Raw genomic sequence first — 15,855 nt, 5'->3', positions numbered from 1 at the left:
AAAAAAAAAAAAAAAAAAAGCCAAAGTGGGTGTTTAATAATCAAATTAAATGTAAATGTTAGTAGAGCTGAGGTACATATGCTCTCAGGAAAAATTACCTCTGTCTCATACATGGCCTTTTACTACAAACATGATTATTTTCTGTAAAGGTTCCTCGTTATCAAATTCTAAAGCTGTATTGATTCTTGCTAGCTGGAAAATCAGGTTTCATTGTCATTCCAGCTTTTTTCCTATGGTTTTACACACAGCCCATGTGAGCAGCAGTGCAGAGTTACCTGGGGTCTCCCGTGGTGAGTTAATACGAGGGTTCGCAGTGGTGTTAGAAGTGCTACAGCGTGTGCGAGGTAAAGGAGGGCATAGAAATCCGCTGGAAACCCCGATGACTGCAGGCTCCCTCGCTCTCTCTGAATCAATACACTGTACAAAAGTTATTACAGGTCTAGGCCTTTTTACTTCAAAGCTGCTTAGGCAGTATGTGGCATTAATTCCCTCCTGTACAAAAATGCAGTTGATAATCACCAGGCTGAGGAAAGGATTTAGGACTAGAACAGCAGATTTCCTCACAGATTACAGACTAAAACCTAGTTTCTTGGGATAAATCAGGATAATTAACTGTAGTGAAATATGTTACCCTTGTTGATTCATACCCATGTGATACTTTTGTTAGGTGTGACTGCAGAGAAACGTTTATGCCATTATGTGAGGGAAGATCTTATTTCCTCCTGGTGCCATAGCACACTATGTTTCACAAAGCAGGTTTCTTTATCTTGGTTGTCAAGTGTGTGCCTTCAGTTTTAACAGCAAATTACAGTACCAGGCAAGCATGTGGCAGGTACTGAAACCTTTAGTCATGTGGCTGCAACTGTAAAGGCATAAATGAAAATGGTATGTTAGCCAAACAGAGACCACCCTTGCTACTCAAATGTGTTTGACAGTCAATACACCCCCAGAGTTGGCTACGTTCATCTATAATTCCACTGCTGTGTGGGCAAAAATATTTTCAGAAATCACATAAGCATTGTATTAAATTAATTCTTTAAAAAAAAATCTTTTTAGTTATGGGTCCAGGACTCTCCTTTTTGCCAGTACGTTCCTGCCACTATAATCTCATAAGGAAGACTGTTCTCGTGTAACTTCATTTAGGGAATAAATGAGAGTACTGTATTGCATGTATATTCAATCCATAGGCACCAGGCATATTCTTGGAATGAACATGGAATCGTTGATTTTGTTTTTTACAATGGCGACAGGAATATGAGAGGACTTGGCTTTGGGAAAGGCTCCTGTGAACTGAGACGAGACCATCACAAAGACAGCTGAAAGGCTGTTACAGTGTAGACTTAGGTGTGCCATGATGTCGTGGTCAGAACAGAGGTCTGGCGGCCCAAATCTCTGGGGTTTGCATCTTGCTTGTATCATTTACTTAGTATGGTCTAGGACAAAGCATTTAGGAGCAGATTGTGGCTAGCCCCTCAAAGCTGCAAAAGGGAAGGAGGAATGTGTCACAATTGTAGCAGTCAGGCAGGCCCCTCTGTTTTAGGGACTTTTTCACTAGTGCCCCTACTGTGGATATGATGGATAAGGTACAGCTATTGCCTCACGCCACTTGAGCCAGCTAGAAAAACTAGTCAACCACAGGAGGGGCTATATCTGAGGTCCTTAAAGGGAACCCAAGGGACTAGAAGTTTCTCACTGCTGCAGCTCAGTACCGCCTGGCACAGTGGCCTGCTGCTAAATGCCACCGTTTAACTCTAGCGTACCTGCCTCAGTTTCCCCAGTGTGAAACCGATGCACGTAGAAGCACAGGGGATCCATCAGTGTTGTAGAGCTCTGATGAAGGAAAGCAGCGTGTTTTAGCTTGAAAGTAAACAGAGTTACACTATGCTATGAAAGCTTGCGATCTGAGTTGCCATTGAGATGTGCTTTAGAAAGACAATTTTTTATTGTTGTAGTTCAAAATATTGCCTCCTGTTCTCCAAGAGTGGATGTAGATATTTATGAGACTGCCATTTTGCTCTAATCCCAAAGTAAAGTTCACATACCAACACAGAAAATACACTGCCCAGAACACCAGATGTCCTTGTGTCAACCAATCCTCTTTTCCCCACAGACACAACATTGTATTTATGCCCTTTACAGTATAATTGGATGGATGTTTTCTTTTTTTCTTTTTCAATTAGATGAATTTTAAAATAATTGATCCATAATTTGGGACTTTTTAGTTTTAAATATATTTACTTGATAGACAAAACTGAGAAAACTGTGTTCAAACAACTATTTTACCATAAGATAGTGTAGAAATGTCAGAAGTTCACAGTATATTATCAAAGGGCATCATATGAAGAAACTGTTTTATGGTGTAAGTGTGGAGATGGCATAAGCACTTGAGAATTAGGTTCCAGCACTTCTTATGTTTTGCTCCATGTATAACTTTACTTAGAACTCAAATCTATACTTAGGGGTCTTACTTGCTTACATCTAAAAAAATGCTGTATAATTCTCTTCATTTTTCTGTGTACAAATCCAATGACAGAATATTAAGGGTTGCTTCAAATCATAATTTAAGTTCTTTTACATCTGTTTTTGTCCTTCTTGATTCTAAGCATGACTTTGAGATGACACTGTAGTAAGAATTTATCCATCTAAACGTGTTTATAATAAAAAGTAATAATGTTCATAGTCCAATGGTCTACTGGGATAGAGGAAATTATAAAGATAGGTCTCTGTTGGCTGAAGAGCTCCCTGGTCTTTTTGTTGTGCTGTTTCTGGATGTTAGCCTTTTTCCATTGTGTTGTATATTTTTTTGCATACTCCTAAGTGCGTGCATTTCCTGAACTGACTGCCATTTTCATGCTTTTTGCCTCCTTTTACTTCAGTGACTGTTAAGTTATGGTTTTTATCGAAGTGTTTGACTATCAAGCTTCTTTGATGATATTGATTATCACCTGAATATTGATCTAGTTTACCTTAATGTGTTACTATACCAAAAGCAATACTGTCTTCTATCACCTTGTATTCCCTTTGCATAGATCGCTTTGGCTGCATTGATGAGCATTTTTCTATACATTGTTTTGTCTTTTCCATAATAACTCCTTTATTGATCTTATTACTATATTGAGTGCTATGTATTTACTTATTGATTATTTCTATCTCATTATTTTCTGTTTACCTGTATAATTGATCTGTTCTGACTATGCTGAATCTGTATTATTCTGCATTTAGCTGAATGCTGCTTCCCATTACTTTGACTGGCCTAGGTTTTCTCTTTCCTTCATTTTAGCTGCTGATTGTTTATTCATCATTCTTTCTCTCTTCTTCTTCCATGTGCCCCATTACTTATTTGCCTCTTTACTCATCTGCTTGCAGTTTTTGCTATTCTACTTTTCTCTTCTAATTTTTGTAAATACTCAGACATGATATTGGGCTAATTCTGTATAAAAACATGCATAATAGAAACTCCCGTCCTTGCATACATGAATATGGTGCTCAGCCTCAATTCCCTGTCCTTGTCCTTAGAGCTTTTGGCATCAATTCTAATGCAGGACTCTGCACAACCATTGTGTTTTCTATTCTTGTTCCCTAACATCTTTTTACGGCCAAAAAAATGTTTTAATGCCCTTTTTGATCTAATTGTTGACTTCACCACAGCTGATTACTATTTCAGGCTCTATGTGATTTCTTCCCCTTAGTTCCCATTCCTGTGTATTGTGTTGGTTCTTGTAACAGTAATTATGTCGGGAGCGTTTCTGTGGTTTCCTCCTCTTCTGTTTTACCTTCTTATCAGAGTGTCTTGGGGCTTTGTTTTTTCTCTCTCTGCCCTCTTCCTAGTGATTTCATGTGTCACCATAGACTGAGCAATCATTTTTATATGGAAGATTCCCAAATTTGTCTTCTCACCCTCCCACCTGTTATTCCCATCTTTCATTGCTGTCTTTCTAATATCACTTCTTTGATATTGTATTCTTCATTCAATGGAAATATCTAAAATTGAGCTCCGTCTTCCTAAGCCTTCTGTATTGAGTTATGTGTTATCATTGTTGCTGATACCAGTCCTAATTCACACAGGGGGCAGCAAGTTACCAGGAATCCCACAAGAAGATAGTAATGCCAGTAGAAATGTTGCCCATACAGTTATTTTCCCCATATCTGGAGAAGCAAGGAAGGTATGACACAAAGTGACTTACGTACTTCTTGTTTTTCAAGATCTTGGAAGGACAGGCAATTGGAAAGTGGCACATGCCATTTTTCAGGTGAGAAGGAGCAAGAGAAACAACCAGGTTTTTTTTCCACAATGACAGAGGTATAATGGAGCAGTGGAACCAAGACTAAAAACTTTTCCTGTATGAAGACCACACATTTCTCACCTCTTTTGAGTAAAGCTTATGGATTATTCATCCAAGTTTGTGTCTCTAGCCCTAATAATACAGTAATTTAACTCCTTGGTTGATCTCTTGGGATCCATTTCCTGCTAGAGTACAACACCAGTTTTTCCATTTGGAGTATTTCCATAACTACACTAGTGAGAGCTTGGCTTGACACATGGTTCACTATGTGGACAATACAGATTTTAGCTGCTTAAGGTAAAACTACACACAATATCTCCAAAATGCATTTTAACACAATGATGGTGTAACATTTTGTTTTTACAAACCAAGTTGGAGCCACAACTGACTACTGTAAAATTCACTTTATGTTACAGCAAGTATTTGACTGACAGTGTGGAAATTTAGGATGTGCACAACCTATTCAGTTTCTATTTCATGATGTGGAAAGGAAATCTGGGTTGCTGATTTTTTCTGGATCATAAAAATGCAAAATAGCAAATCTAATAAGTTAGGTTTTATGTGTAGTTTGGCCATGAAACAAACTTTTCTTAACTACATAATGAAAAGTGACATCACTCTCATCACTATCCTGTTTTAAATTTAACTGCCCTGCCTTGCATAATCAATTACTTAGAGAAAATTGTAAAACCCTTAAAATTCTGAAATGGTTTCTGGCATTTAATTATATAAGATTTTTGACCTGGCTAGGCAGATAATGTTAACACAGCTTTAATACTAAACAAGACTGAACATGTGTGTGCTTGACTTTTATTAAACTCCTACTGAAGAAACAGATTAATTGGAGGCTGATTCATTGGTGAACAGGCGTTAAAGACAGAAGGACCTTCTCACATTTTGTTCTGTTACCCAGGCTTATGCCATCTCAGGTTGGCAAGGAGATCCCAACTGTAGTGTTTTGAAATGTAACTGAAAGAAATTTTAGAATAACAGGTGCAAAAAAAAAAAAAAAGGAAAAAGAGAAAAGGGAGCCATTTACAAAATGTTGATCTAATTCTCTTCTATTCTCTCTTGCCAAATGACCACCTGACACTTTATTGACACAGGTATTGCCCAGATAGGGTTTCACATAATAAAGTTAAAGTGTAAATGGGATCATGGGAACCAGCATCTGTCATAATGATTTCCTACATGATTACTACATCTCCCCCCTTATAATAATTTTTAAGAAGATGTGTACAAGCTATGATTAAACCACTTCAGATTAAGCTCAAAGTAAATTGAAAAAGTCCCTTTTTAAGCTCTCATTTAATAGTGCTTTACATCCATCTGTAAAATCAGAGCTCTGCTTCCAACAGTCTTTCAATAGCCCACTTCCCACAAGGTAACAGAGGTTAAAAATAAAATAGCGAGAAATCCAGGGCAAAGCACATGTGAGATTAATAGGGTGAGAATACTGCATTGGATAGCTGTTTTCTTCTATCTGAGCTTTTCACTCTGTTACATAACATTCAAGTGAGTACATCTAACATTGACAGATTATATAGATCAGTATGTTGTCTCTATGTTCAAATCTCAATTCAGTACTCTTTTCCTTTCTTTGAATGATTTACTGCTTTTCAATATGAGTCTCATTTCTTTTCACAAGAGCCAGTTTAGGTGCTGTAGATGTAGGCTTATGCAAAATGTTTGCAAAAAAATCCACAAATATAAAATTTGCCTGGCTTTGAGCTGTATTTATTCTCAAAACTTAGATCAGGTCTACTGAAACAGTATTGTTCACCAACCTTTTGAGCAAATTTTAGCTCAATGTCAAGTGCATATGGGTTGATTTATAGGGTAGTGTGCAAACCGTAAGAGACTCAGGTCTGTTTCTCAAGTTAAAGAAAAAGTGTAACTGTTTTGTCAGTGTCTCATTGAGTTTTTTCCATTTTCATTTGTAAAACTCAAAGCCGAAGTTGGTGTATGTGGGGGGTAGAATGTGAGGGGAAAGAGAATAAAGCCACACAGACCCAAGCTAAGAAAAATATTTGCACTATCCCCTGCAAACTGAAATCTCTGAGTTTCTTAAATTTTGGTTTTAAATCATATACTTTTAGATCTTCGCTCCACCTAATTATTAAAGTACTGGATCCAAAGTCATCCTTTATGTAATTCACTTGGAATTTTATCACTCCATGGACCATTTTCGTTATGATTTTGGTCTATTATTTTTATGATTATTTCTTCCATCTTTCAAAGCCAAAACATTAGAAAGTAGGTACAATGAACTAATTATATTTTCTTTTAGATTTCAGTGTAAGTTTATGTTTATTACTGTGCAATAATAGAAAAAAAATGAAATTATTATTACAGCTGTGCTGAGGATTAGCAGCAAAATGCCTTATATTTTAAAAGTCAGTCATAGCTCATTATGGTTAGTGTTCTGCAGGTAAAAACACTAAGCCTTAAATTGTTTGGGAAACTGCTTGAAAAGAAAAAATAAATGGAATTTATTTAAAATAAGCATCTTATCAGATTTTTATGGCCTCGCATATTTTTGGTCTTGCTTACTATAATTTATGAACTGATTTTCCAGTTGTGCACACTTAGTCCCTAAACTGAATTACAGAGATTTTACATAAAATACAATATATGCACAGACAATTTTTAAAGAGTATCTGAATAGCTGTATAGAATAGTAAACTTTCTGCATGTGCTTTGCAATGACGGATTGCTGAATTTCTAAGGCAGAACAAAAGCACAATAGCTGAAAGGTGAACTTTTTTATATTTCAACATTCCAAGCTGCTAAAACTGTTCCGCTTGCTGCATGATGTTATAAATATCAAGATTAGTTTCTTCTAAAATTACTAGTGCCAGCTGCGTTCAGTTTTCTGTGTTAGATAGTATTTTGTTACCAGTGTTCAAAGTTAAAAGACAGGGTTTTCTAAACCAAAATTTGCAAAATAGCAACAAAAATACCCACTTAATGCTAAAATTCTTTTACATTTATGTTTAAAAATTATAGTGCACTAAACCTACGTACCTTGATCTAGTGGTCTCTTTAATCTCCTTGTTTCACTTACGTAAATAAGGTGAGTAGTATAAAGCCCAAGATGTTTCAATGTTAACACTAGTTATTTAATTCATTTTCTGGTTATATAGTTAGGGGAGCTGAGCACCCTGCACCGTTACTGAAATGCCATTAAGTTTTGTGTTTGTGCGTGCGTGCACATGGGTACATAAAAATATACATCTAGAGATAAGAACAAACTCTACTTTATTTGACTACTAGTACCATTCATGCTAGGCATGTGCTTAAGCACATCAGTGAGTGGGAGCTTTTATTAGGAATAGACCAGAAAGCAGCAATTTCTACACCCATTAATTCCGTGTAAAAACATGCTTTGAACCTGTGCATTTAGATTTTTTTAACTGATGTCATTTCAGTTTGGGAATATGACATACGGCCACTAATCCAGGATTAATTGAGAACTTATGTGCAGTACAAAACATTCTTTATATATTGACAAATATTTCTAAAAAATGGATTGGTATTTTCGCTGTTAATTGTTTCATTACTGACCTTTACCTCTGTAGACATATGCAGTTTTCATGTTTTTGGGTGAGACTTTCAAAATATTTTTTTTTTAAATGTCCAATGCTCAATGTTAGCAGTGACATTTTACAGTGTATTCAGAGGCTTATACTTCAGTATTTTGTATCTCATTTCTTTCTATTTATTTAAAACAACTTAGCATTTAAGATCCTGCAGATGTAAGTGACAGCGATGATGTACAATATGCATAAAATGAGCTGGTCCCTACCCGTGGTGTGTATTGCTAAAGACTCCATTGCAATATTTACAGTTAAACTAAACTTTTTTAAATGAAGCAAAATTGCATTTGTTTTGCAGATTTGCTCATCATTAAATGTGAAACATTTCACATTTGTCTTTTTGAGTAATTGGCTTTTTAAAATGATAAGGTGCTCTGAACACTTGTTATGTGGATAGGTCTGACGTTGTATCCCAGAAATCCATATGCCATACAGACAGAACAGAAGAAAGATATTCACAAGCATGTCACAGATTGGACTAAAGCAAGCCAAAAACCAAAGTGCCATGGCATTAACAATAGCACCAGATTTACTGTCACGATTGCAATCTGTGCTGTATCACAGACAGAAGGAGAACTTTTGATAGGTAACACCTCAGTGTTTTTTAAATCTTTTTGGCAAATTATCATTTTCATTATATTTTTGCCTGCCATATAATATTATTATAATGATATTAAAAAAACCTACACACACACACACACACACACACACACACACAAATACACACACTAAGTTTATTAGCCCCCTAACAAAAGGGTTGGTTTATGAGCCATGCTAAGTAGTCAGCAATAAAAAAGAAGATCCTCTGTTGTTTCACTGAAGGTTAATATAAATTAAAAAGAAAATTGGCTATGAAATTAGCAATTGTTTGTAGCATGCATTATGTTAAAAAAGTCATTGTTTTAGTAATAAAGGTAGACATAAAACAATATGCATGATATAGAAATTGAAAAAATTTGAAGTTTCCAAACTTTGAACCCCTTATAGGGATAGGAAGCATAGGAAGCATTTTGTCTTGGGTTCACTCACAACTATCTATAATTTTTAACTACAGTTATGTAGACAGTTCTTTTTTTTCCCACCATAAAATTATACATTTTCTTCTGGTATAAAAAAAGCTGCATAAAGCAGATTTGGCAATACCATAATTCATGTTGAGCTCTGATAAGTGCTGAAAAAGATTTACAAACTCACAGCTTGACACTGAGCCCACATGTTGGGCAGAGTGAAGGAAAAGCTCTAGAAATACTACACAGAGCTTCCTGGCAGCAAACAGAGAAACATCAGTCAATTGTTTTTCTCTTAATTGAAAGCCACCTTGGGACCCTGTTGAAAATAGCATATCTGCCTATCTTTTTTTGTTTTAAATTACCAGGCCCAAAGTCTTGTCCAGTGGCCATCTCAGTGGGCTTTTTGACAGAAGATAGATGCTGAAATGATCAATTTTCCTTTATGTAAACATTTAAAGAACTGAAACCTCATTATTACAGGTAGGAAATGAGAGACATGACAAGTCCAATATAGCTAAGCAGAATCCTGATTTTTCCCCCTCCTTTTTAACACTGAGAGCATCTTTCAGTACTTAAAAGATTTTAGTCACAAAATAATAGTATCTGATATTAATAGTAATGCTTTTATAGGTTTTGTTTACCTGCAAAATTGTACCTTGCTGTATTAGGTTGAAAATCACAGTTGACAGAATAAATAGTACATGGTATTCTTCAGTAAATGTCAAATGAATACAGCAATGGTGTCATTAGTGTGTTTTGTGTCATTACCACAGAATATTGTACCATTATACTGTAGGAAGTATTTTACTGGAATACTTTTTCAGAAAAACTCTCCTGATAGTAATACATTACAGTGAAACCCAATAATTACTGGAAATCACATTAGGAAACAATTTCTCATGAGATTTCAGACCTGAGTATTTTAATTTGCAAAAGGGACAGATACGTATCTTAGCCATATTAATGATTTTTGAGATTCTCACCACTTCTCCTAACTCTGCCTTGACCCAGACATAGTGCACAGTGTCCCTTTGCCATATTCCTAATATAATTGTGCCACTACAGTTTAACTGAATTATCAATAACTGTATCCCTGTTTCCTTGAGCCATCTCCTTGGCTATGTAGAAACTCCTTCGCTGGAAACACGTTAACCCAAAAGTGAAACTTTGAAACCATGTTGACTTGTGACATGCAGTAAGCAGCCTCCAAGATTTCAGTTTAACAGCTTCCAACTCATGCAAAGAAGCAATTCTCAATAGTGGCTATACCAGTGTTTTTCAACCTGTGGGCTGCAGACCCCTGGGGCATAAAGAGTTTGTAAAAGTTGGCTCTGATCAGTCAAAAGTACACTTACAGTTCAAAGGGGTCCACATCTCCATTCAAAATTTTTAGGGGGGCCGCAAATGAAAAAAAGTGAAAACCACTGATCTATACCAATGCCTCCCTCTCCTATTTAGCACTGTGATAGTCTCCAATACATGTTTGCAACTGTCTCCATATGCTTTTCAGCTCCCTGGTCTTCACCAAGAAAAGGTTTAATTTATTTGAAAAATCATATCTGCCATTTAATTACATGTATACTTTTAGCCTTTAACTAGTGCACTCACTTCAGTGAATTCTGGGAGATTTGGGGATTTCTAAAAGACAGAAACATCCTTATCCAAACAATCCTAGAAGCAAGATCGGGTTTTTATGGTTATAACTTTTATTTGGTCAACTAAATAATTGGAAGAGATGTTAGACAAGATTTGAGGCATAAAGGGTATGAACAAATGCTCAAGGAACACTTGCCACAAAAGGCACAGGCTGCCCAACGTAAGTGGGGGGGGGTGGTTGGCAGGATTGGAGGTAGGTCATGGGTCCATGGAGGGGCACAGCTGGATCTGGGGGGATTGGTGGTGGGTCTATAAGGGTGGGCTGGCTGATCTGGGGTTGGGGGGGTGAAGAGGTGGTGGAATAACTCAGTCAGGTCAGGGTAGGGGGAGATAAAAACAGCCACTCACCCTGAGGCTGTGGTGGGTGGCTGGGTTTTCTCAGACCAGAAGCTGTACTGTGAAGGCATTCAGGTGGTCACTACATCAGGTTAACCCTGGCTAAATTGGGTTAACCCTTTATTAATCTAAAGTTAGTTCCACCTCTAAGATAAATTGACTTTAGATCAGGCTTGCCATTTTTAGGGTGACTTAATGCATGCACATTGGGCCATTTAGATCACCTGAACCTTGGTTAGAGTGATCTAAATGTAACACTTGTACATACCCAAAGTGTCTTCCTTAAGTCACCTGAGTGGGTCAGAGGAATCTCAGTTGCTTTTAGTTCCCATTTTCTAAATTTTATGTAGTGTCTCTGTGGGTTACCACTGAAAGATTACTTCTTCTGTGAAACATCTGTGGCATACCAGTGTGTGAATAAGGCCAACTTTGTTCCTATTGGATATGAGGGGTCTATATAGAGGGGGTCTGGAAAGTGTGACTGTATATATGTTGTTTGTGGTCCTAGATAAGCATGTGTCCCCAGTCATCCATATTGTACTTCACTTAGTATTCATTGATAATTGGAAGAAAAGGCCATACCTTTCTTCAAATATTTTTTTGTTCTATGTAATGCACTGTATATTTTTTAGTGACAGGAAGTGAATTGGCTGTCATGGAGTTAGATGATTCAGTGCAATAGGTTCTTAATATTATTGTGTAAGGAACTGAAAAATTAAATATCCTGACATATCAATATATAATATCGTATTTTTAACATCTCATGTTATTAAAAGAAGTGACACTTTAAAACTGCATTCAGAAAAATTGCGTTATCCCAAATCTTGTATTGAAATAAATCAAACTTTTTAGCATCTTATTTACAAAAGAGGGGAAGTCTGCCAAGTTCCAAAGAATTGTTTCCAAATTCCAGTCATGAAGACTAGGAAATGACTTGGTATTAGTGGATAATTTAGCCACAAAGGTTATTGGCTATCCAGTTGATATCTTCACAATCTGATGGCCAAATATTTTGCAATCATTCTCTCTTTTTAAAGGTAGAAGCCATAATTTTATTTCAGCAAACCCAAGTTATTCACATTTTCTGCATGCCATATATTGTAATGTACCCCACCCCCAAGATTGTTCACTTTTAAACAGGGTCTGACACCCCAACACTTAACAGACAGATGTCAAAGTGTACATTACAATGTGATATGTGTTTTTAAAAGAATAAATATTCAGAAATTTAATTCTCTTTTTATTTTTATTTTTTAAATAATTTGTTTCTTCCATCCTTGAAATATACTGTATTTGGCATTTGATGTGTCCTAGTATATGTTTGGATAAATTATTTGAATAGTGTACATCTGTGCAATGGTCTTGATGGTACTGATTTTTTACTATTTTCTCTTCATTTTCAAATATATTTATCAAGAATATATAACTCATTTATTCCCCTAGTTAGTACCATGTACTTCAATGATACTAATGTTAGTAAGAAGTGTGCTGTTTTTCCCACCAAGAATAGCTTTCAGAGCTTAATATCCTATCCTGCAATGTGCTTTTTGCATCATCAGATACCAAAAATAACGACACCTTCTCAGTTGACCCTAATAACAGTGTTTAAGAATGAGTTGATAAACTTAACCTGCTGAAGTGACTTGAATTTCCCTTTGGTCTGAAATTTTGGGATTATTTTTCTTAATCTCTTATTTTGTGATTTCTTTTAATAATCGTACTGTTACCATCTGTGACTCCCACCAATTTCTTGGCCTTTGTGCTGTCCAATGTATTTTGTTGTATACACCTGGTGTCTTTTCTCTGATACCTAGATAGCAAATACTAGCCACATCTACATAAGTGGCAGACTACTCAGTTCTTACAATTACCACTTGCATAACCAAGTACTAAATGACTGCACAGTAAACAGAGTTACTACACAGTAGCATCCCAACACAGCTTTTTTTTCTGACACTACTGCACAGTAGGAACAAGCTAGTGTGCAGTAGCTCATTACTAACAAGCAGTAGTGTCATGTCATGGTTAGTGCCCCTAAATGCTATTGCACAGTAGCGTCTTATGTAGACATGGCCTCTGAAACAAAGAACATCTTTCATTGTGTATGGATTCAGTATCCAGAAGGAAGACACCCTGATACTGAGTGGGTGCTCAGGTGCTATCACAGACAGAAAATAATTACTAATAATTAACGGCATCAACAACACCCACAACACCAACTATAAATTTGCCCAACCTCACTGTCTAGTGAGTAATTAGTAAAAGGCTGTTTTCCCTTTCAGTTCTGGTGTCCACTTTAAACACATATGTGTTTTATTTAACCTGATTTGCTACAGTTTAGGAGAATATTCTGCTTATTTCATTCTAGCCTTTCAGCTTTAATCAACGTTTCCACTTGTTCAAAAGTGGGCATGTGTACAGGAGATGCTTAACTTTGTATTAGGATAGTTTACTATAAAGTAAACATATGTGTCTATATATGCACATGCTTACTTTGCAGTAAAACTCCCTAATACTGAGTAAATATGCTACCTGCAAATGCAAGTAGCAGACTTACTCAGGATTAGTAATTGTGCCATAGTGCTTGTGTAGACACCTGACTGGGAGCAAAATCTGAGCCCAGACATGGATTATGTCCCTCTACTCCGGCAGCAGGGAGCTTCAAGCCCCCTACTCCCAGATCAGAATCAGGGAGCAGGAGACTGGGAGACCGTTATATCCCAGCCTGAGCTGTGTGACTGTAGAGCTCAAGCTGGGAGCTCAAGCTCTGTGACTGTGGGGCTGGGATCTCCCAGGACCAGCCCCACAGTCACAGAGCCAGCTCTGGGTTCTCCCTGCTGGTGGGGGCTGGGGAGCTTTTTCCCTGCCCAACTCCACAAGCACAGAGCTGGGGTGGGGGGGAGGGTAAAACAGGCTGTGGAGCTTTTTCCCCCTGAGCTGGGGAAAAAGCTCCCCAGCCTGTTCCACCCTCCCCACCCCAGCTTCATGCTCATGGAGCTGAGCAGGGAACAAGCTCCCCAGCCCCTACCCTGCATGCCCAGGTGCGGACAATGTCCCCCTGCCCTGGCAGCAGGGAACTTCCAGCCTCTGCTCCCCACCTATGATTATGGAGTAGAAGCTGGGAGCCTGATCCAGCCCCTGCTCCATGATTGCAGAGCGGGGGCTGGGAATAAGCTACCAACCCCCACTCCATGATCGCAATTGTGAGCATGGAGCAAGGGCTGGGAACTGCCTTCATAGGAAAAGTTCCCTGCCCAGCCTAGAGCTGGCTGGGACTTGCCCCTGACTAGGACAGTTTCCAGCCAGCCCCAGTCTGCATGGAGAAGCATGTAAAGCCTGGATGTGGCTGGGGACTGTCCTATTATCTGCAACATAATAGGAATGGAAAACAATGGAGAACAATGTATCCTATTGCAAGAGGTTATTGAAAAAGGCCTGATAAAACCTCTGAGATGATTCCCAGGGTTGCAGGGAACTGGGTGCAAATCTACTCCCTAATCTCTGCATGTGTAGATGCCTGCCTGAAAACTCTTACTCCAGCTTAGTTTCCACCAGAGTAAATCTAGGGTGGAGTAAATGCATGTGTAAAATGCCCAGTGTTTTTTATTCTTCTTGTATAGGGCACTAAAAGAAAATACTTCTGGTTGGAGGTAATCATCTCAGAGGTTCTATCAGGCCTTTTTCAATAATCTCTTTAGGATGCATTGTTCTCCATTCCTATTACATTGCAGATTATATCAAGACACATTTTAAAAGCATTAGATAAGTAAAATTCAAATATAACCCTTAGTCAACCAAGAGGGAGACTATATGACCAGGGAAGGTCTTGGCCTTTTTGGTATGTCTGAAGTTTTGGAAGCTGTATATTCACTAAAATGATGGAGCCTTGTGCATAGCATAAAGGCGGAGCTTCAGTGAGAAATGCAGATGAAGTTGCCATGAAAGATATCCTTTTTTCTGTTTTTGCATGCTGTAGATATTCTCCTCATTCTGGATCTGGATAGGATAATGAATAGAGATGGGTAAAATGAACTAATACATTTATTAGTTCATTTATATATTGCAAACTGTGTAAGGCAGTGGGAAAAAAAGTTCCTATAGACAAATCAGTGTTGCAGGCTTGTTTGTACCTGTGGAGAAGTATTGAAATGAATCTCTCCCGACCATCACAGGAATAGCTAAGCTTTTGCAAAGAGTTAATTACATAATCTATGTATTTAGTCATTTTTATGCTGTGTTTGATCTACTTGAAGAGCTTCTCTGAAAAATCTATTTTTACATAACAGGAATTTTGATTGTCTGATATTGCAACATACTATTTTGAGTTATTAATTTATGGCATTGCTGTGCTACAACTTAGAATGACATACATGTGTAAGGGCCAATTCACTTCAGAGCTATCGGTGCAATTTCAAAGTCCGGAAAAGCAAGATCCTATGATTTTATTATAGTTTCCAAAATTAAAATCAGGGAAACACACTATAACTAGTTGAGGATTTCAGAAAGCCAAAGCCTGTGCTTTGAAACACCAGGCTAGCAAATTTGGAAGGTACTGAGGTTCTTTGTCAGGTGATGTTCATTAAAAGAAATCCATGATCCCTATCAGCCTATGATCATCCTGAATACCCAGTTGATCCCAATTACACTGAACTGAAAACTGTTGCAGAACTGTCCTTCACTTTATGCACTGTTTTTGTTCTTGACCAAGTACATTGTAAATATCCATGGCTGTATACACCAAACTGCATGTATATCATTACTTTTGTAATTGTTCTTGTCTAACAAGATAGTTAATATTCAAACTGCTCTTCTCCTGTAGATTCTGTTGGGTGCATCTATACAAGATGCTTAACTTCATGTTAGCATAGTTTACTGCAAAGTAAGCATGCACATCTATAAGTGTACATGCTTAATTCCAGGTAAATCTCCCTAATCCAGAGTAAATTTGCTACCTGCAAATGCAAGTAGCAA

The 15,855-nt window shown here is 37.4% G+C and overlaps 1 protein-coding gene across 1 annotated transcript in view; it reads left to right on the top strand.

The window, feature by feature from the left end:
- Positions 1-15,855, top strand: part of ARHGAP15 (Rho GTPase activating protein 15) — a 655,341-nt gene that overhangs the window by 286,211 nt on the left and 353,275 nt on the right. The gene's annotated exons all lie outside the window — the stretch shown is intronic.

Source organism: Gavialis gangeticus, unplaced genomic scaffold, assembly GCF_001723915.1.
Source record: "Gavialis gangeticus isolate Ggan-Ray unplaced genomic scaffold, GavGan_comp1, whole genome shotgun sequence".
Taxonomy (NCBI): Eukaryota; Metazoa; Chordata; order Crocodylia; family Gavialidae; genus Gavialis; species Gavialis gangeticus.
Note: the sequence above shows the minus strand (reverse complement) of the source record. Positions and strands in the feature narration are given on the sequence as shown.